The sequence below is a fragment of the Larimichthys crocea genome, chromosome XVII (genome assembly GCF_000972845.2).
Source record: "Larimichthys crocea isolate SSNF chromosome XVII, L_crocea_2.0, whole genome shotgun sequence".
NCBI lineage: Eukaryota > Metazoa > Chordata > Actinopteri > Sciaenidae > Larimichthys > Larimichthys crocea.
Window position 1 is genome coordinate 22,146,604 of NC_040027.1, and position 21,297 is coordinate 22,167,900.

The window sequence follows — 21,297 nt, forward strand, 5'->3', positions numbered from 1 at the left end:
TCATCCATGGTGAGAGCAAACATGTCTCCCCATTTCCCATGTGGCTTCAAGCCTGCCTCTTAACCTTCAATTGTTAACCTAACAATGCTTATTGGTTCCTTCCCAAAATATTTGCACATGATTGACATTTCAGGCACACATGACCAGTCACAGGACTGCTCCTGATCTCAACAAATCAGCGTCCTTTTTTCGCAGATGACAAACCGAGATTTGGCCAGGTTACATGCTTCAGAGCATAATTAACAAAGCCACATCTAACCTCAATCACTCAATCACTTCTTCATTAAGATTTTGACCTTCTTTATTTTGTCCTTTTATTAAAGTGTACTGGGCTTGACCTACACATTCATCAACAGAGTTTACTTGTGTCATGTGATGTGACCAAAAAGAGAAAAAGAACTGCTCAGACATTATTTAAGCGTACAGTTTACTAAACTGTACTGTGCAAAGTGCAGATAAAAGACTCAGCTTTAAGATACAGCAAAAAAAAAGGGGGTTGCATTTCCTATTTTCTTCCCGTCACATCTCCCCCAACCACTGGAGCAAAAGTTCAAAGTGAAGCTCCAAGTGACTGTGAACTAGTGATGTTTCTCTCCCTGCTTCGTTTGCATGAATTCAGCAGCTTGATCTGTTCCAAAACCCAGTGAAACTCCTCCACATCACAACTACACCGACTCTCTCTGTATTCTCTCATCAATTTTGTCAAGCTGGCTTTAGTGGTCTCCTTGGATATGAAACTCTCGGAGTAGACTTATAATCAAAGAAGGCCTCTCTACACAGTGGAGACTCAGTTAATATTTATGTAGCCATGGGCAACCATGCAGCTTGGAGTTTTGACCTCACTTCTGCAGCACCTCGAGGAGCTGCCCTGCTTCTGCACTGGTTGAACCAGACACAGAGCTTATTTAGGGAAGCAACAGGGCTTGTGTAGGCTTATTAAAAAACAGTTTCATTGTGAATAATGTTAATTTTGGAAGTTGGAGTACTTGCAGCTTTTCTGTGAGTTATGCCAGGATGTTGAGTCTAAACCTGTGGCTGTTGGGATATAATAAACAATTCAAAGTTCATGAATTTTGACACGAGAGGACTGTTGAACACTACTTTCATTCAACGGCCGCCAATACTTTGATGTGAATATGTTCGCAGTTTACAGTTACAGACTGCCTTTTGAAGTCACATCTTAAGATTCCAGATTTTATCAACAATTGCCAAAAATGTGGAAGCAATGCATTATCGTCAACCTCCATTATTTTATCTGAAACTAGACAGAGCGCAGGTTGACACAGGCCTTATTTTGCCTTTACTTTGCTGTTGGGGTTAATTAAAAATGAATGGATTACCATATGTTAATGAAGACCTGTTTTTATGTGCTTTTAATTTGCTTGCTGACTACAGGTTAATCTTTTGAGCGTTTTTCTCCAGGCTCATATTTTGTGTTAAATACAATACCAAAGGGGTGTTTACACCAGAGTGCACCTGACCCAAAATCAATAATGGATTAAAGAGTAAGACTGTCTTTGTCTCTCTTTTTTTCCTTTTTCTTTTTTCATTAAACAGACCCACGAAAGAAATCCCAAGCAATCAACTGCTGTCTGAGCGAAAAATCAACATGTGTATGCTGTGAGCTGGCACCCCAGGTAAAATATTATCAAATCAAGCCCCAATGAGTGATCTCATCATTCTGCTCAAATTTCAGTTATTTAATCACTCCGTCTGTTCAAAAAATGCAGCTATAGTCAATCCCCTCCCCACCCTAAAAAAGTGCCCTGGACTTATAATTGACCCAGCAGACAGGAAGCAATTAAAAAGAAGTCAAACACATGAGGGGCTTTGAGATCAAATTAGAAAAAAAAAAAAAGCAAGGTCCAGTGTGGGCACGCTGGGCTCTGGCTTGCACAACTGTCAAATAAGTTGAGTGTTAAAAGACCACACTACGTAAACAAATCATCTGAAGCAAACTGTGCTGTGTTGCAAACATTAAAGAATCTCAGCCTTCTTTTAACTGTGTTTTCAGAAATACACTTTCTGGTACAAAACAGCAAAAACACTACAGGTTTGATGTATGAGATGCATGCTGGTTTAAACAAGCAACAGAGGAGCAACAGATATAGGTGAAGAATCTCTATTCAAATGTTTTGTATGGAGACTTAGCCAAGTGGAAACAGATGTGCTTCACTTGTGACCTATAAAAAATGATATATGGTCACCAGTAATATGGTTCAGCAGAGGCCAACGGTTCCAATTTGCTTCACTTTGCCATGTTGGGCTCTGTGTTGTGTAAATGTGGACATATTTTTCAAACAAAAGATGTGACATTTTCACTGTAAACCAAGTGAATGCTCAGTTTACTTTGAAATGACTGGGTGGAAACAAAGATCCATTTATTTACGACTGCAACACATTCGAACCCAAAGTACAATGTTACCACAGTTACAATTCATCAAGTTGATACATTGCAATCCCAAAACAGCGCAACAGAGAACATCTGTGATTTTACATTTTTTTAAGGAACTCAAAGAAATAATTGCCATTTCTTTGGATCACAGTTAGTCTTCAATTGTCACTCCATTCCCACAGATTTAATGTATATAAGTTAATATATAGGAAAAGTGTAGGCCTCCGAACATGGTGTGCGAATTGTTCAAAATCTGTCTAAACCTAAAAATGAAATGCATTTTGCCTTTTAATGAGGTCTAAAGTACGACAACCACACAGTGAGCTTCACATTGACACCATAAATGACCTTCCCATGTCTGCTGAAAGAACACGAAAGGGTAATAAAAAAAAAAAAAAGCACTGATGAAGAGGAGTAGGTCAGCGTGAGGAAGACAGTCCTTCAAAATCTGCTTTCACCTGGACAGACAATAATAGAAATCAACTTTATTAGTGAAGTGTGCAGGGGATAATCTGTCTGTGTTAATACCCTCTAGTACGAGAGGAAAACGCCTTCAATTGTTCTCTCTAATGAAGATGAATACTATACTGCGAAGACAGAGGAAAATATGTGACCTCACCAGTCCCTTTAGAGGTCAATAATCTTTTAGAATAATTGCCTGAAATTTTAATTGAACCAAAATCTTACTTAAGCATTCATCATTGTGGACAGACATGCCTCCCTTCAATTTTGCATTCCGATTAATTCCACTAATTTAAAAGTAACTGCTTTGTGCCAGTATAAAGGAACACAATTATAAGTTTTAAATACATATAGCTTATTTCCATAAAACATTACTGTTCTAAATACAGAGGCTGTTCACCAAGGCATAAAAAATGGCCAAATTTATGCTGGCTATTGCTGTAGATGCTTAAACTTATTACCAAGTCAACAACAATCTTTGAAGGTTTTTCAATTTGTCAAAACTTGCACATATGAGTAAACAACTTGTTCTTGAGGGCTTATTACTTTTTTTTAGGCGCGTATTCCAACCACACGCCTCAGGAAGCACAGGCTTTTACAAACGTGCAAGGTCGTATGTAAATACCGCCAATACCAAAAGCACATTCTCTAATACGCATTTGTTAATAGGTCTGGAATTGCACCCATCCAAATCATTTGACACAACTGTTTATTAAGCCAAATTAGTCCGAATGAAATCTTTCCAAGCCAATCAAATAGTTTGCTTGATTAGTGGTGTGTTCTTCCTGGCACGCTGAAGAGCACATGAATCCAATAGGGGGGAAAAAAGACAAGGAAAGGAAGGATAACTCCAATTTCTGAGGACAATGAACTAAATTGTTCTGTCCCAATTTCTCAAGAGATACTTTGCAATCATGGCTAATTATTGTTGCATGTTAAAGTGGGAAAGGAACAATAGTCGTTCTTCCAGACTTTCTACGAGTCTGAAAAATAAAGAGATATTTTGAAGATTTGCAAAAAGTTCAATTACTGCACACCTGAGGCTGTCACTGCAGACTCAGGTGCAGAGGACAACATAACAACATAAAACACATCTATCAAATTGATTTGTTATTGTGTTTCAACTTTTTATACTCCAAACAACACACTGCACACAGTTCTAACTCAGAAGTTTAACTCATCAGTAAAGACTAAATATACCATACAGCCACACACCTCGAGATGCATTACTTAAGTCAAAGTTACAAGATGCAAAGGTCCTGCAGTAGGGGAAAAAAATCAAGTATATATTAAAAGTAAAATATTATCAATCATTGGAATAGTTATTGTTGGTCAAGGTATTGCATGTTATCCAAAGCCTCCATATAAAGGATACTGTATTTTTATCTATAACAGTGTGTCATATGTTTTAAAATCATAATCATATGTCGTTAAAGCTGTGAAACGGAATTGCAAAATGTCCTTGTGAATTATTATGGAGTAAAAATACAAGTACAAGTACCTCCTTAGAACTTGAGTAAATTGTATTATGTGCTTAAAGTCAACCACTGCCAGAGTGAAATAGCGATAATATACATTTATTTTTGGTCTATCAAACAAAGTTGACCCTTTTTTTGTGGTGAGTTTCTGTCAATCTGACGCCAAAGAAAAACTATGGATCAAAGATAAATGTCTCAGTGTCTGTACAGTTTCTCAACCATTATGCTTTGACCGGCTTGTTGCATTGGATTTTCTCTAGAGAGCTTGTGTTATAGACTCTGTGTGGGTGTTTTTTTTCACAAGTGTTCTCAACAGCAACCCCCTGAGAAGCAAAATCAAACAACCTTTACATAAATATCACTTGGATTACACTGCATGTGACAATTTCTTCAAAGCTGGCAACCTCAAATTTGTCTGCCTCATAGTCCACCAATGAAAGGAAATTAATAAGGGACATCAGGACATAAACACCTTTATGAAGGGAAGCAGAATAAACAGGAGTCAACATAATAAATGCAATAATTGTTCCACAGGCAAAGGGAAATGGAAAAATGGAAATGTGCAATGGATACCATCCTTTTTGCAGATGATGGGATAGGCTTGCCATGTTTAACCTAACACTGGGATGTTTGATTAACTGTGTTAATCATTTCCCATCTGCACTGGGCCCCTGTCTCTGCCTTTTGATTAAATTCCGACTAGTCTTGCATTGTTCATTATGTGTACTTGTCAAATAATTGACTGCTTGAAGGCAAAAAAAGAATGTAAGCCTTTCAATCTTGATGAGGAAGTGCTTTAATATCATGTCATTCACTTTGCATGGCACGTCCAGGAGACGAGTGAGAGGAGACGGGAGAAGTACCTCTTCAGCACCACCTCAGGGGGGAAAGGTTATCATGAATTTGGCCCGCCTGGTTTTCAACAAGCCTTTTCTCCCTGAGGTTCATGTCCAGGGTCAAACACACTGACTTTTGCCCTGGCTAATTCTGTGTACGTATGGAGGGCACATGACTGGAATCCACAAGATAAAATGCAATGATAGTGGCATGACAGAAAAGTGGTGAGGTTAATTAAAATTTCTTTAAAAAGGTAATTATGTCTATATTTTAAGCATGCTGTGGGGTAGGTGCAATAGAACAGATTTGAGGCATACTGTTCATGTAATTGTTTTTCATTAATCAACAATTATGTCATGCCATGCGTATTTTAATGTAAATGCAGAATGATTAGAAACACATACTACATAGATTTACTATTAACAGGTTGCTTGCATTTACATGCTACCACAGGGCATTTAAAAATGCTGCAATGCAGTAAAACCTTGTATAGAATCCATGAAGAATACCACTTCTGCAGTCTTCTTTTCATATTCAAGAGTTTCCAATGTTACACTCCCTTTTAATTAGTCCACAGCACAAGTAAATCTCAAATCATGAATCTGTCAGCCTTCACTAAGAAGTCAGACCTGCCGCGATAATGATACCTGACTCAAATGACAGCTCCATGCTTTGTCATTCCTGGGGTTAAGGATGTGTAACTCCAGTCTCTTCAGTATCATCTTTGCTCCTGGCTCTTAATACGGTCTTGTTTGTATAATCCTTAATAAAGAAGCGCACCACTTTGTATGCATATGCGGCGGACTGACAGGCGCTCTTTCCCTCCTGAAGGATAAACGGGAACCAAACACTCAACACGATTAGACCTTGTAACATATAATTCAGCTGAAGTGTATGTGGAATAAGAGACAGTAAGAAGGGTTTATGGTTGTGTAAGGCGTTGTTTTGCAACTCTGTTTTATGAGCCAAGATCACCACATCTGTGTGAATAATTCATTCGTAAAAAGCTTGTTTCCAGCCGTCCTAGTCAAATCACCTCAGCTAGGAAGTAAAATGAATTTACTTGCATGGTTCCACAAGACGTGTCTAATGATGGACTTTTAATATTATGGGTGCCTATTGTCACCACGCTACTCACTGTCAAATCTACAAAAGAGGCTGGATTTAATTAAAACACTACTTGTGCATTTCATCTCAATTGCTATGGCAACATCATAACTTCCTTTGCCAGGCTGCAGGTTTGTACTACATCACATATCTTGCTCCTTTTCAGCTTTACACAAACTGCAGCCACAAAGATCACAGAGGACCCAGTTTCAGTTGGAAACTAGCACATTTTTTTGGGTAATGATATTATGATGTTGACAGAAAAAGAGCCAAGGATTTCACCCTTTTTATTTCGTCCATGTTGAAGGAGAATATTGAATTTTCCATTTCAGACACTATTAGCTGTCACAAATGAGGTAAGAAACAGACGCTTATGGGGTTTATTTTTTGGTAAAAGTCCTTGTTAGGATACAGAGACCGAAACACAGTGAGGCTGATTACATGGAGCTGTAGACAGAGAGAGTATCTGTGTGTGTGGGAGGTTTTCCACAAATTACTAGAATGAACCCATAGGTCACTGGTTTGTCATGGTAAACATAAGCCGTTGGAATTGAGTTCAGGAGCTTTCCCACCAGCACTCCGAGGTGGCAAAGGCTCAGCCACCGCTGCATTCTTGTGTGTCTTACCATTAAGACCCAGTGAATACCTTGGTGACAATGGTCATGTGGTCAATGAGGAGGCAGCAGTGGAAACAGCTCAGACTTGGGCAAAGGGTGAGCACTTTGGAATGGACTCATTAAGTCACAGCTGTTGTGTTTGGAACAATGAGACTGGGACTCTTCTCAAACCTCTCCAGCACCCAAACATGAAAACCACAGCAGAGGATGTGCTGTAGAGTGGGGGAGCTCTGAAAGGGGTGGAGGTCTGACAGCAAGCAATTGTATCTCAACTTTGTCTCTGAGGACTTAGTAAATATTTATGGGTTTTTGTGTCCAAGTTTGAGAGGCATTAGAAACAGGAAGGTCTTATTTGAATACACTGAATAGATAAAAAAGAAAAAAAAGGTTCTTGATATTTACAGTTTGTTTCTTGCTGCACAATCAATGGAGAAAACATTTACTCTACTGTATTTTTAATTGTTAATGTTAATTCTCGGCTCAGTGCCTTAAAGCTAACCCTGCCTTTGAATTCACAATCCCACTCGATCCCACGCCTCATGTCGACACAGTATGAGGAAGCCAGAAAAGCAAAGCCGGTGACCTCTCCATGGTTTGGGGGTCTCAAAATCATAACACCCTTCCTTTCTTCACAAAGCAGTCCCCTGCTGCTGCAGCCTTGGTACTGCAATGCTGACACCATAGCACTAGATTGGATTAGAGAGACAACTTACTGTGAGATAGAGCCCAGACTCACCACCAGTTCTATTTCTCATGTAAATGCCACAAGTTCATGGTGCCCAATATAATAGAATGGACACAACACAGTAAAAGGTTCCATTGTGTGCAAAATTACAAACGGTGACATCAGTTGGTGAGGATCTTTTTTTTCCTTCTTTGTTCAGTTTTGTAAAACTCTCAGAGCGCCTGGGAAATAACTAGAGAAGTGATTCCCTGACTCGTGTCATAGTGTATTACTCTGCTAGAGGTTTTCTTGGAGCGCTGAACTCTGGATTTGTTCTCTGTTTCCTTTTTCCTTTCCGTCCTGGAGTCGGTGGTGTTTGCTTTGGAGCAGACACTTGACGTTTTAGGATTCCGGAAACGGGCCCACCAGCAGGCATGAAATCTTAACCTGTAACAACAAAGTCTCTATGATTCAACATTTATACTATTGGCAAACAATGGCAACCTCGTCCATGAATGCAAAAAAACATTATGGCATGTTTAAGTGTCAACTTGGCTTTAATCGCCTTTGGGAAAGTGATTTGCAGCAGTATTTCTCTATTGCGTTGCATTAAACTGCCAACAAGACATGGAAATATTGCAAAGACAAAGATAATGGGAGCAGCATGAGTTAAAGAGGTTCAAGTACAGGTCATCAAAGGATTCACACCTTGTCACTTCAGAAGCCACAAGTCAAGAAACCTAGTCTGAAGTTGACAGAGGAGCTAACTTCCACTTAAATATTTATTTACGTTTGGGCGTCTGCAGATACCTCCTCTTTCTTTCCAAGCAAGGTTTGTGTGAGATCACGACTGCACATCTTCACATGACCCCACGTCACTCAAGACCTTTCTCACATTTTCATAATAAGGTCCACCTGGATCCTATCAACACAAGTCACCAGGGTGGTTTGTCTGGGTAAAATGTAATTAAGGTTAGTGGTTTCACAAGTAATTATCACAACAAAGTCAGAGGCCTCACGCGCCCAGAGTACTCTGTTGAAAAAAGAAACCAATGTTTGTGTTTATCTTTTCAAATTAGCTGGAACCTCCTTTAAAATTAACTTGGATCTCTGAGGGTCTTTTTTCTTTTTTTTTTTTTTAATCATCGCAAATCCTCTCTCAACACATGCGTTCATGCTTCGTCACATGTCTGTGCTGAAGCCTTTCTAAATCCTCACAAACTTGTAGTTTGTTTAAAGTGAGGAGCAATATGATAAGACATCTCCTGAGAGCCAGCAGTCAGCTGCTTGGTCCCGTTTCAGTTAAGTGCAGTGGTGTGTATTGGTTAAGCTGGTATTGGACCATCTCAAATTTGCCCCTTGGTGTCAGATAAGCATACGCCGTGTACCCCCTGCCCTACTCCCCCTCAACATACACACACACACATACTGCTAACCACTCTCTAAACAGCACCCCCACACAGCTGTCTCCCTCCTCTGGGAGATTGTGAAGGCCAACTGTGCAGCCACTGAAATGAGCTGCTAATCCGTGTACAGGCTCCCAAACATATTACAATGCACAGAGCCATCAGCCCATCAGCCACTGTGCGAGTTGTGCGTGCTATCGTCTATGGGCATGCATGTGTACGTTTAGGCATGTGTCAATCTGTTTGAGTGCCAGCTGCATATAGTACTGTGTACACATGAGAAGGTGAAAATGATTGTTGTTCCTGTACTATGTGACCTCGGTAATAGCTATATATCCCTTTGCAGCATTTTCTAAGAGCACAACCAATTGCCATCGCAAGAAGAAGATTCCACTTCTTTCCAACAAGTGTCTCAGCCTCCTCCTCTCTCATTTCACTGAAGGGAAGTCATTACTGGTCCTTATGAAAGTGAAATGAATGAGAGCGTAAAGGGATGGATGGGAGGTCATGGCCGCAGGGCCTCTGGGGAGTGAGGACGCATAAACTCATCACTTGGTACTGATGGAGGACCTCGGCCACCTTGTCTATACCTCTGCCCTCACCACCTGCACCTGTTTTTGCCCTTACCACACAGTCGAGCACTGAGGTATGATGGGAGAGCAATTTCCTACTCAACTGATGTCACAAATGGCAATAAATGACACATTTGAAGGCAGCTCAGTGTGATAGTCTGAAATCAACATGATAGAGAAATGTGAGACGAATACAGAAGGCCAGATCAGCATGTCCTCCCTTTGATGTCAATCCTGATTGGTGTAATTGCAAAGGTGAGCTTTTGTTTGAATGGGTTAATATTGTTATCATCGAGCTGTTATGAAATCATGCATTTTAAACAAGGGGAGCTGATTTTAGTTCTCAAATACAAATTGAAATATTCATCAGTGTGACTCATCAGGTGTCAGCCTTTAAAGAATAGCTGATGTTTTTGACAGTGTAAGAGGCCGCTGCTTTAATCCCACAAGCAAACCTGTTTCTCCATCAAGAGAGGACTCCATCAAAAGAAAGCGTCCTATAACAGAAAGGTCACATGTGCAATCACAAAAACAACTTTGTTCTTTCAAAGTTTCCTTCAGCAAAGCACAGAATATCTATTTGCTTCTAAGTAAGCCTCTGTGCAAGTATCAGCCTGACATTGTTTGGTTATGATTTTAATGCCAACTTTCAAGAATAAGCCTGCCAAAGCTCCAGTTTAAACATTTTAAAACGGACTCAAGAAAAAACTTAAGATATGATTAAACTGTAATATGAGCAAAATATATTAGTTGTGTAAAGAAAAAAAGTTTGACAGTTCATTTTTTATGACATGTAATGCTGTAGACTACAATGGACCAAAACAGATAGCAACAAACTTAATATATACTATTGTTACTTCCAATAAGGGGGACAGAAAAGTCAAAAAAAGCCTGCAAGGACTTTCACCACTTTGAATTCCACAGATACCTTGACTGTCTGCAGGCATAACCAGGGCAATTTTTCACAGCTACCTGTCCGTGACACATTGTCCACTTATCCATCAGCAGGCCTCAAAACGAAAGCATTTGCTATGAGTTTTCATCTTGTGCATGTGACGTCTGGCCAGTCATATCTCACAGGACTGTTCCGTCTGCGAGAGAGGGAGGGATGTGAATATTACACTAAAATAAATTCTAGAAAATCTATCTATAAAAAGAAATAAATTCCACAATGGGACAGGATTTGTAAGAAGTCAACATTCTGAACAATCTTCTTTCAGACCAAATGTAAGAAAACCTAGCTGTGGATTGATGCACGTCTGGCCAACTTGGGTGAGACAATTGTGTATGTAATCAGCAATTACCCTAATGGCAGTGCTGACATACATTGTGGTGTAGGGTTCGAGCATGTGTGTCAAGGGGCTGGTGTGGGGAGAAGGTCCAGAGAGGACGGGGGTCTGCTGAAAGCCCTGTCAGAGTCTCTGAGTGATGGCTTGTCAACGAAGCACTCCTGTTTCAGACGGAGTCAAGGCTCAGGTGGCTCCGGCGGGCTCTTCTACGGCCACATGGTGTTTCTCAGGTCACGCCCATCCGGAGCTCCGGCGCTTGTCCATACTCCCCTTCATCTGCACATTGCTCCCTGTCTTTACCAGCCTGTTTCATCTGCTCATTTTACCTCGGAAACTGTTGCCTTGCAACATGCTTGACTAAATCTCAAATATGAATGCCCAAGGCTTTCATTTAGCTTGTTGGTCACATTCACAAATACCTACTTCCTCAACTATGCTGTATGCTAGTTTATTGGAATGCACACAGGTAAGAAATACTGAATTATTTTTTATGCATATAATATGTTCAGTGGCAGACAGAGAAGTATTCAGATCTCCTCTTGAATTAAAAGTCCTGCGCTCAAAATCTTGAAGTAAGAATTGTCAGCAAAATGTGCTAAAAGTATCAAAAGTAAAAGTAGTAGAAATAGCCTGTTCAACACAAGCCTGAGAGGTTGAGGCAGGGATAAAATTTGCATTTGTGCGAGTGGCCCAATCTGGGAGAATCATCGCCCTGCAGAGTGTTTCTTTTTTAACCAGTGCAGCTTTTTCAGCCTTTCCTATTGAGAATCTTTTCATGTGATGCTACTCCGCCAATGAAATGATGTGATAATCATTGTGACTAGAGTCTGTGTTAAGACAAGATGAGGGACGATAAGCCTGAGAAATAAGTGAGTCATAGTATGTCTTTTATGTATTCTGAGTCCGAGACCGTGGAGATTATTAAAAGTGGCAATATGAAGCGCCAGTAACGTTACAAGACAAAGCACAGAGCATCTTTTGAGCAAACACACCCGAGTATGCTTCTGCTCCTCGATTTTCTTGGTTACCAGGGTGACGACTTTCCCATCTAGTATGTGATTGGCTGAGCGACTGGAGGTGGATTGGAGGAGCGACAGTGATGACACCAGCACCTTTCTGAAAAGTTCAGAGATTTTCAACTAGGAGTGCACAGAGCGGCCACACCAAAAAGGCGGAGTGCTCTTAAAAAAGATGAAGGGTGCAGCGTTTTTTTTTCTCAAGGCGGCTGCTCTCTCTTTATTGGGAACAATTGAAAAAAGATGCTGGCGTTCAGAAAAAAAATCTCATATATGGACATAAGCCATAACACATTAGTTCACTGCCCTAGATTTGGCAAAAAAAGTTAATAAAGTAAAACTCGTTTTCCGAGTCGGTTTTGAATTTTTCGATATCTAACCAAAACCACAGTCGTTTACTAATCTTAATCGAGTGCTGTGAGTCCTAACATAACCATAAAAATATCTAATCGTGCTACGAGTCAATACTGAAAAAAACGGAAGCATGTCGTCTGTGAACATCAACTGTGTGCGACTCCCTAAATATGTTATTTGACAACATTTCCTCCTCATGCTGATGGAAGGTAGAATCTGCGAAGCAATCTGTCTGCTATAAATTAGTTTTATATAAACATGATTTCTAGATGACAGGGCTGCACTTGTTGAATTATAGTGCATTACATTCATAGTATATATACTCAATTTTCACCCTGTGTTGTTTTTCTCAGATATTTTTTTTAAATATTATATTTGAAAATATACAGATTCATTGCAAAGGTTGACTCGATATAAGCAGAATTAAGACTCTGAAAGAAATCTAAAATGTGGAAAAAAAACCTCCTTTGTGGCATATATTAGCCATGAACTGCATGCTAATCAAACACCCCCTACTTTGACACATCATTTCAGCAATCATATAGTTAAGCACATGCATATAAAGAACAAAGTACGCGAGATCTATTGGCCATTGTATGCACTTGACAGCTTAAGCATAACTATTATGATACAGTGCGTGCATGCAGCAGTCGTTCCAATTAGTACATGTAAATGAAAGGGCCCTAATAACCGCTGATGAATTATTCAGATGTAACACTGGTGTCACATTGATTTGTTCATACCAAGAGTTGTGATAAAAACAGCCTCTTCATTATAAATGACCACTGAATTGCTCATTTGTGTCATGCCTGAAGAGTGATGTGGGTTTCAGCATAGTAAGTACTCATCAAATTATATTCGGCAGGCCATAGCCTTCAAATTATATTCAACAGGGTAGAGGCTGAAGTTTATTTACTGACTCACAGGAGAAGTATTTGAATATCAAACAACCAAAAAAAATATCCCTGACTCTATCTTTTCAGGTAGCGTCGATGTATTTTGTTAAACATACAAGCAGCCTTTTGAGCTGCGTGTACTCACGAGCCCGTTGTAGCGTGCATGTATTTGTGTCATCTTTGAAAAAGTAAGGATACGGTTGAGGTTGTTTACCTTGCTTTATGCTGATTGCATTTTCATATTGAATTTAGCCTGCTGAGTTGGAGCCCATTCAAAAGTGCAGTGTGCTGTGCTGCAGCTAGAAAGAGTGGATACTGAACCAAGCTAATGTGAATTTCTATTGGCAAACCAACGCACCGTAGAACTCTTTGACTTGATAACATCATTCTTCTTTCAGTGTTATACAAAAGAAGTCGGCATGCTCCAGAGGACCCAATCCAAGAAGATAATTTTATAGACTGTTTCAGCCAGGCAGAAGCTGACTGAGAAAAACAGGATGAGTTGTTTAATACAAAATGATGCAATCACTAAATTTCCCCTGTCACTTAAAAAAAAAGACAAATCTTGCTGCTGATTCTGTTGTCTCACTACGAGTGTGTGTGTGTGTGTGTGTGTGGGAGGGAGGTTTGTCAAGTCTTGACTATGACAGAATTTGAATAGCAGATTGTTACTGACCTAATTACGGTACTTCTGAATTAGTGCGTAACGTGCCTCAACCGACTGAATGTGTGCTGACTGACGACACCGCTGCAAAAGCTATTTGACTTGAAAACACACAAGGCTGGTGACACTGGCTGGAGCAGCATTAGCTTTGTTAACCAGTGACTCCTGACAGCTCACAACAGGGGAGGCGTGTCATAGTGGTTCATAGGTCTGGCTATGTCAGATAAAAAAACGAAAGTGCTTACTGGATCCTGTAGTATATTGCACACTAGCAGGCCGCAACAACAGCAGCTGTATCGCCAAAGAGAAAGGACAGGGTGCTTGACTGTGCAACTTTCAAACCTGGAAAAGAGTGGAGGAGAATAAAAACAGAAGGAGACAAAGTGAGCAACAGATAGAAACAAACAGAAATAAAGGATTGCCCATTTAGTAAAAAGAAGACAGACCAAAGGTAAGTGAAGACAGAGAAAGACAGTTGTGAGAAGAGCAAGCCACAGCAAAACCTTACAGCATGAAAGACCCTAACCACCATATCTCCTCCCTGATAAGGCTCCAGAAGCTTATCAGCCAATGGGTAATTTCAATTAAAAGGGGTTTTGCAAGACAAGTGGTTAAATACCTCAGAGGGAACCTGTCACCACGGGAGAGGTGGCAAGCTGCCTCCACAAGACAGGAGTGAGAGAGGAGAGGAAGAAGAACAGAGCGCTGCATGAATGGCTGGACTTGGCCCCGGTAGCGGCACGTGATGAGCGTTATTGCATTAGCTCCTCGCAATCACATAATGAACTCTCTGTCAGACGAGACAAAAGTCCGGGCCACACCCCTGCAGCACGGCAAAAAGCTAGAAGAATGCGATCGGTAGGATTAACAATGAAGGAGCCCTGAAGAGAGGCAGCAAGAGGCCTTTTGCCAGAGAGAGATAGGAAGATTCAGGGGCTTAGCGTTGTCAAATGTTTTATTCAGCCATGACCGTGAGTACTGCCAAACAGATTAGCCTGTTTACCACAGGTTCTCATTTAAGAGATAAATCTTTAAATGTTGGATTTGGCAGGGGGGGCGGTGGAGAGGGGCAGCATCTATGTCACACTAAGTAGAGGAGGGTGGGTGTGAGGGGGCATCTAATGCAACGGAGTAACAAAGGAACTGAGAGGCAGAAATAAAACTTCTCATTAAGCTCCGAGTTGTCTGAGTTAATGACAGCTGTAAGCAGACTATGATCAATATGCCTCAGTATATCTCTCTCCCAGAGTGAGATGAGGATCGAGCTATCCTCACGGCAAGCAGGTTGAACGGCTGCCGTAGATGGTGTGAGGGGGGCTGGGTGGCGGCGGCGGTGCTGGTGGTGGTGGATGGGGGGGTTGAAGATTTGACTGTGTTCTTTGTTGTAGCTCGGTGGAATTCTTGCCTCTCTCCTTCCCTCTCCACTCCTTTTGTTCTTGTCTATTACAGCGGGGGTGATGAGGCTCCCCTGGGCATGTTCAGCTACAGAAGCCCAATCTCAATGGATAATCATCTTCAAGATACATCAACAGGGCGGTTGTAATTTTGAACGACTGTAGAAAAAAAAATGAGAGAAGTGCGAAAAACAGCAAAGACTGAGGAAAAAAAGCAAGTAAAAAAAAAAACTATAGGACAGTGTATTTCAAGACAGCTCAGTACTCAATGTCGAAATTACCTCTTAAGATTCTTTTTTTCATCTAACATTGCACGTTCCCAGCACATTTGCTTTCTTCCCTACTGATTCTGTGCTGAACGCACCCACAGTTTGGCTGTGAAAGCCTCAGTTCTCAGTCAACTTGTTAGAAAAGGACCATGCCAAGCATTCCACACCATTTCCAATTAATGATGCTGCTCTTGGCAGCAAAATAGTAAATGACTACCGAGGGGGTTGTTTTATTTCCCAAGATGAAGCATACACAACTTCCGTTTCTCAGTCAAGAATTGATAACTACTAGATCCTATATGACCCACTTTCTTACTAATGAGAGGTCATCGCACGCTGGGTGTAAATGTCAGGAGAAAATGCTGTCATTTCTGTGGGGAAATTCCTTAGTGCTTTATTGACCTTAAGGGACAGACCAGGTATTCCTGGCAAGTGGCAGGTGGATGAGTTAGGGACCAAAAAGGACAAACTACTGTAGGGCAACTTTTAATGGAACCAATGGGACCTGTGTGTGTTTGTGTGCACATACAAATGCTTTGTCCCCGCATGTACCCACGTACACACTACAATATAATAGAGACGGCAAATGGCTGATGATAACGACCTGATGGACAATGATTGACAGATGGATTGTAATGTTGATGAGCCGTGGGTCTAACTGGCCATTGCATTTCAGAATATTCAAGTCTCAACTGTCATTTCTCCGGTGACACATGAGAATTGGAGCACAATCTATCTATGTGCAAAACAACAGCATTCTCTGGAAATCCCATTGGCCACCTGGCTATCTTGTTCCAATCAATAACATCTCAAGCTATCACAGCTGGAGCCTGAGTGACCGTCCAAAATGGCAGCCATATGTCCAGTAAAACAAAGAAATAACTTGCTTAAATCATACACCAAAACCTGATCATATTAAATGAGTCTTGTGCAGCACAATATTGCCTTTCCAGAGAGACTACAGTTGTCAAACTGGCTCTCACAGTACTCAAAATCTGAAGCGGTGAAGTTAGAAATTTTCAAGTGGGCTCAAATGTGCAAATCTCAGAATTAACATAGGTCTTGACATGGAATAGCGGGAAGTTGTCATAGAGGATCATGAATATTCAAGCGTATGACCTAGTTTGATACGCTAGGGCAGGACAGTGGGGTGCAGGGTAAAAATCCAACTGAACTTAAATGTACTACAGTGATGTGGTAATATGAATCAATTTGGGAGGGATTTAATTTTAATTACTCAATCAACTGTTGAGCTACATTCTGATTTGAAAAAAGAGCTTCTCTATCTCCGCAGATCTTTATCATTTGACAATCTTGAGACGTGAAGTAACAAACTGAAAATAAATCATTTTGATTTCACAATTAGGACACAAAGCTCTACGCCTCTCAACCCGGTCCACCATGAGACAAAAGTCCCTCCAAGACAAAGTGCGAACACCCTTCCTCTGAATCATGAAGCAACATACTGAAGTACACAAATGAAAAGTGTTTCATTCTTCCCAGACCATAAGTTAATAAAAAATCCACTCTGTTGGCACCAGACTGTCTGACACAAACTCAAATTGATTCATAATTGAGTTTGTATAGATTTTTATCCAGCTTTTGCTGGTTACATTAGGGCTTGACTAGTCTCATTTTGCAGTGGAGTGTACAGCAAATGCAAGCCATGCTCCAGGCTCACTGTGCATCGTGCATTGCAATAGCTTGCTCAGATAATAACGAGCTCTGAAGGACAATTTTGCTTCCTTCTACTCATCAATGTGCAGACAGTGAAGGATGTATTTAGGGTCACCTAAGCCTTACACAAGCCTTTTTTTCTGACTATTAGTATTTACATTTTGCAATTCAATGTTAAATGGGTCAGAATAACATGATTTTCACATCAAGTACAAAAAAAGTTTTTCTTGAAAAGGAACAAAATAAATAAAATAAAATAAAATTAGCACTAGCGTTTGTAAAATTCTGATAAAATTTACTGTTCAAATTTATAAGCAAATCCAGACATTAGCATTTTCAAGGATAACACCAAAACCAACAATTTGTCACATTGGAATTCTTAACAAATACAGTTTTCATAAACAAATACAGTCTTTCCTTAAATAGCTGGCCACTGTAGCTTATAATAAATGTTACCCAAAGAGGAGTAAAACATGTATTTGTTGAAGACTATTTTAAGCTGTGGATTAATACACCTTTGGTGCTGTTAGAGCAGCAGGATAGACTTAAAAGACCCTACAGTGATCCAGTTCATTGTTAGGAAAAGTACAACATAGTGGCTCATTGTTGCTTTGGCTAAACAGACACTAGTTGTCTTTTCATGCAACTGACAATAAGAAAAAAATCTCCTGAATTATCTTGTGAAATTGGTTGGCATACAGATACACTAAGAAACATACTTGAAGCAAAACCTTTCAGAGCGCAGGACAGGTCGTAAAACAGGCTCTGCGATGATATACCATGAAAAGTCAGAGTGTGTCACCAAAGGTATATTGAGAACCTTGGACTTGCCTGGCGGTGCCACACTCACCTTTGTTGGTGTCTGGTGTTGGTGTGAGTGCTTTGTGATTAAGAAGGGAGTCAGGCCATTCATCAGACAGTGTTGTCCATTCAGTCCTCAGTGGGGCCTGTCATATAGGTCTCTATCCAGCCCTGAGCCATGGTCAATCTTCAGCCAGACAGCACCCTCCCTTTGCGCTTAAAAAAAAAGAAAAAGAAAAAAAGACTAAGTTTGGGATTTATGGCCGTTCTGCAACAGGCCTTAACATCTCCTAAGGGAGCACATAAAACACTGAGGAAAACAGAGTGTGAGCAGTAACACACACATTTGTCTTTTATGGCTCGATGTGGTGATAATGATGTTTGATTTTCCATTATGTTCCAATGAAAGGTGAGAGAAACCAAGGCTGGTACTTTGATGTCCTGACCCATTGCTGTAAATGCCCATGTCTGTAATGTAAACTTTTGCAATTAATTCCAACAGGATTAGACAACCTGAACAAGATAGTTAAGTCATGCCAGGGCCCCGAGGTGCTCATTAAGTCCACCTAGTGAACAATATAATCATAATAAAAAAGATGCGGCGAATCTTATCTGTATGCAATGCTGTTGTTTTTCTTATGAGAAAGGACCCAAGGTGGCTCAAAGCAGCTCTTCGGTTGTAAAAGGCAAGTCAGCCACCATCGCTTACCCATCCTTTGTATAATATGTCTTTGAAGGATCGTGTGAATATTTAAATAAGGGTATATATGGTTCACATTGACAGAGCTTCATTAAAACACTGAAATATTCCCATTTCATTTGGTGGAATCCCCAGTGTCGTATTTATTGGTTGTCCCTGGCAATACCATGGAACATTAATAAAGCACACCAATATCATTCAGCTTGTGGGATAATTAGGCAGCCCATCCCTGAGAAGACGGTATATAACACATAAATTCTATTAATAAGCTATATATTGGTTTAAGATCTAGAGGCCCTGGATCTAAACTTGTCATGAGAGTAGCAGAACATTATAGCACTTTGGTTCTGTGGGGACGAGAATGAATGGATTTTGTCTTCAATTAAAGCTGAAATGGGTAAACATTACCCTGATTCCTGTTTCATTTTGCTACTCAAATATAATTAAATGATGACAAAATCCGATTCTTCTTTAATATTAATTTACCTTTAAAATGATTAGCTTGGTTTTGTCCAATTCGCTATGCAACTAAATCCTGTGACCATAGCAAAGCATCGTTTTCACACAATATTGAATACATCTGCCACTACTGCAGAAACAATTCCCCCTGCTAGATGTGTTTATTCCTATTATCATATTGTTTATGTTCAGAAAGATGTTTCATATAAACATTCATTCAGAACAAGACTAAGGACGTCTCATAAATAACGGAAGGATTCAGTTTGTGTTTGCTGGTTTTGTATCTGCCTCTATACCAAACCTATTCTTTGTACATAAGAATGCCTATAGAAAAATCAACATACTGTTGAATGAATGTCATTCATCATAGCACTACAGAGTTCATGGCAAATTATTAACACCCACAATCACTTGAGTGGCAAAGCAAACAACAGTAATAATTTGTAACATTATCATATCAATGAATTTAGTTATGGTCTATCAGGAAATGGCATAACATATTAGTTATTCCACCTACATATCTCGAGTTAATGAAAGCTTTCTAATATAAACACTCAGGTTAGTCTTTCTTGGGAAAACAAAATATTGCATTTTACTTTTTAATTTTTTATTTTGCTAACATTAAAAGAATATCCATAGAGAAATATCGGCGTAATAGACACACTGTCAAAATCAATCCATTTCAAAAGCACCTCAGCAATGACAGCTTAGCAGATGCAGAAATTATATTTTACAAATTACTTACTACTCGAGCCAATTACAGCATTAAGGCTTGGTGCTCAGAGAAATATTAATTTCACTGCCATGTCAACTTGAGAAGTGGCACTTTCGCTTTTAGCTTGTTCCACTGTTTCTGAAAGGCCAGTGGCGTGATCATTTATAAAACTCTGCAAGCCATCCCAGAAGATGGACATGGCGAAGGTGGTGTGGCTCACAATTCAGAGGGCAGGTCCAAGGCTAACCCTCCAGCACTGACTCTCCCACCGCTCTGGCTATAATTACCTCACTGACAGAGTAGTGGAAAGAGGCAGGATGCAGGATGGCACAGGAGCTGCAGCAGAGTGGCAAAGGAACAACAGAACGGTGGCTAAGTGGAGCCGGGAGAGATGCTGAGGTAGACGAGGGTGAAGGAGATAGCCTGAATCCAAGTCTCATGAATCTCCTATTTTTGTTTTACCCCCTAAATGATTGTGATTTACTAATTTGCCAGCCATTTGTATGCTAGAACAGATACATTTGTCTTAGAGACAGCTATCTAAACTTTGCTGTTGCCTGGACTAGTCGGTCTAAACTGATCCAGACCAATCACAGTAGCAAACAGCTGCCTCGCTCACACGAGAGCATATAAACAAAGGCTGGCCACAAATTGTTAAACAAACAGAGTGCTGATTTTCTGAATGCCTCAACTGCATCCTCAAAGGAAACTGCTGCCGCTCCCATGAAAAATGGCAAAACTCTATTGATTAGTGGTTGATGGTTGAAAATGAGTGGAAATTAAAATGAGATGTACGTTGCTTTGTGGCTTTCGACCAGCAAACGAGTTTCTGGACAAGACACATCCTGCTTGAGTCCATGGTGAAGAAAAGTTTATACAAACAAGCACAAAGGCTTTGTGTGCAGACAAGATGTAGCACAGGGGCCCCGCCCTGATACGTTTGTATAGTCTTACACACACATACACTCTTATTCAAATAAATAAAGGACTGAGTGTTTGAATCGTGTCCTTTACCTGCCTGCTCCTTCACAGTGATAGCTGGATAGAGCTTTTCTCGGCATGCTCTGTGCCAACAGATGGTGTTTGGTACAAACTGCCATGACCTGGGAGAATATTGGGAAATTGGGAAAAGAATATTCAGAAAGTCATATTTTTAACATTAGATAAATAGATACTGCACCGTGTGTATTATCCACAATGAAACCATTATCATGTGATAAAAAAATATAACCAGGCGGTGATACACAAATATATTTATGCACATCATATTCCATTTCTGCCATATTCTGTAGGTAGTGACTTTGTTCTTTGAAACACTCATGTCTGACTGGGCAGTGACTGCTCCGGGCAAAAGCGCCCTGTCACAGTGTCCTTCAGCCAACACGGTCAAGCCCTTCATATTACAGGTGTGAAGCTTTCTGGCTGATCACACCTTCTGATCCCTCTGTTGTAATTAACAGTTCTGGGTCAGAGGGATGTAGTTTATCTTCCAGAGGTGTAAAGAGAGAAGCTAAGAGAAACCATG

General features: G+C 40.3%; 1 protein-coding gene across 1 annotated transcript in view; it reads right to left on the minus strand.

Moving 5' to 3' along the window:
* adgrl2a (adhesion G protein-coupled receptor L2a) overlaps window positions 1-21,297 on the minus strand; it is a 198,726-nt gene that overhangs the window by 94,495 nt on the left and 82,934 nt on the right. Inside the window, exons 6-7 of the mRNA XM_027290154.1 lie at window positions 20,787-20,875; window positions 17,948-18,114 (exon numbers count right to left, since the gene is read on the minus strand). The gene's annotated coding sequence lies outside the window, so the exon portion shown is untranslated. The remainder of the gene's footprint in view (window positions 1-17,947; window positions 18,115-20,786; window positions 20,876-21,297) is intronic.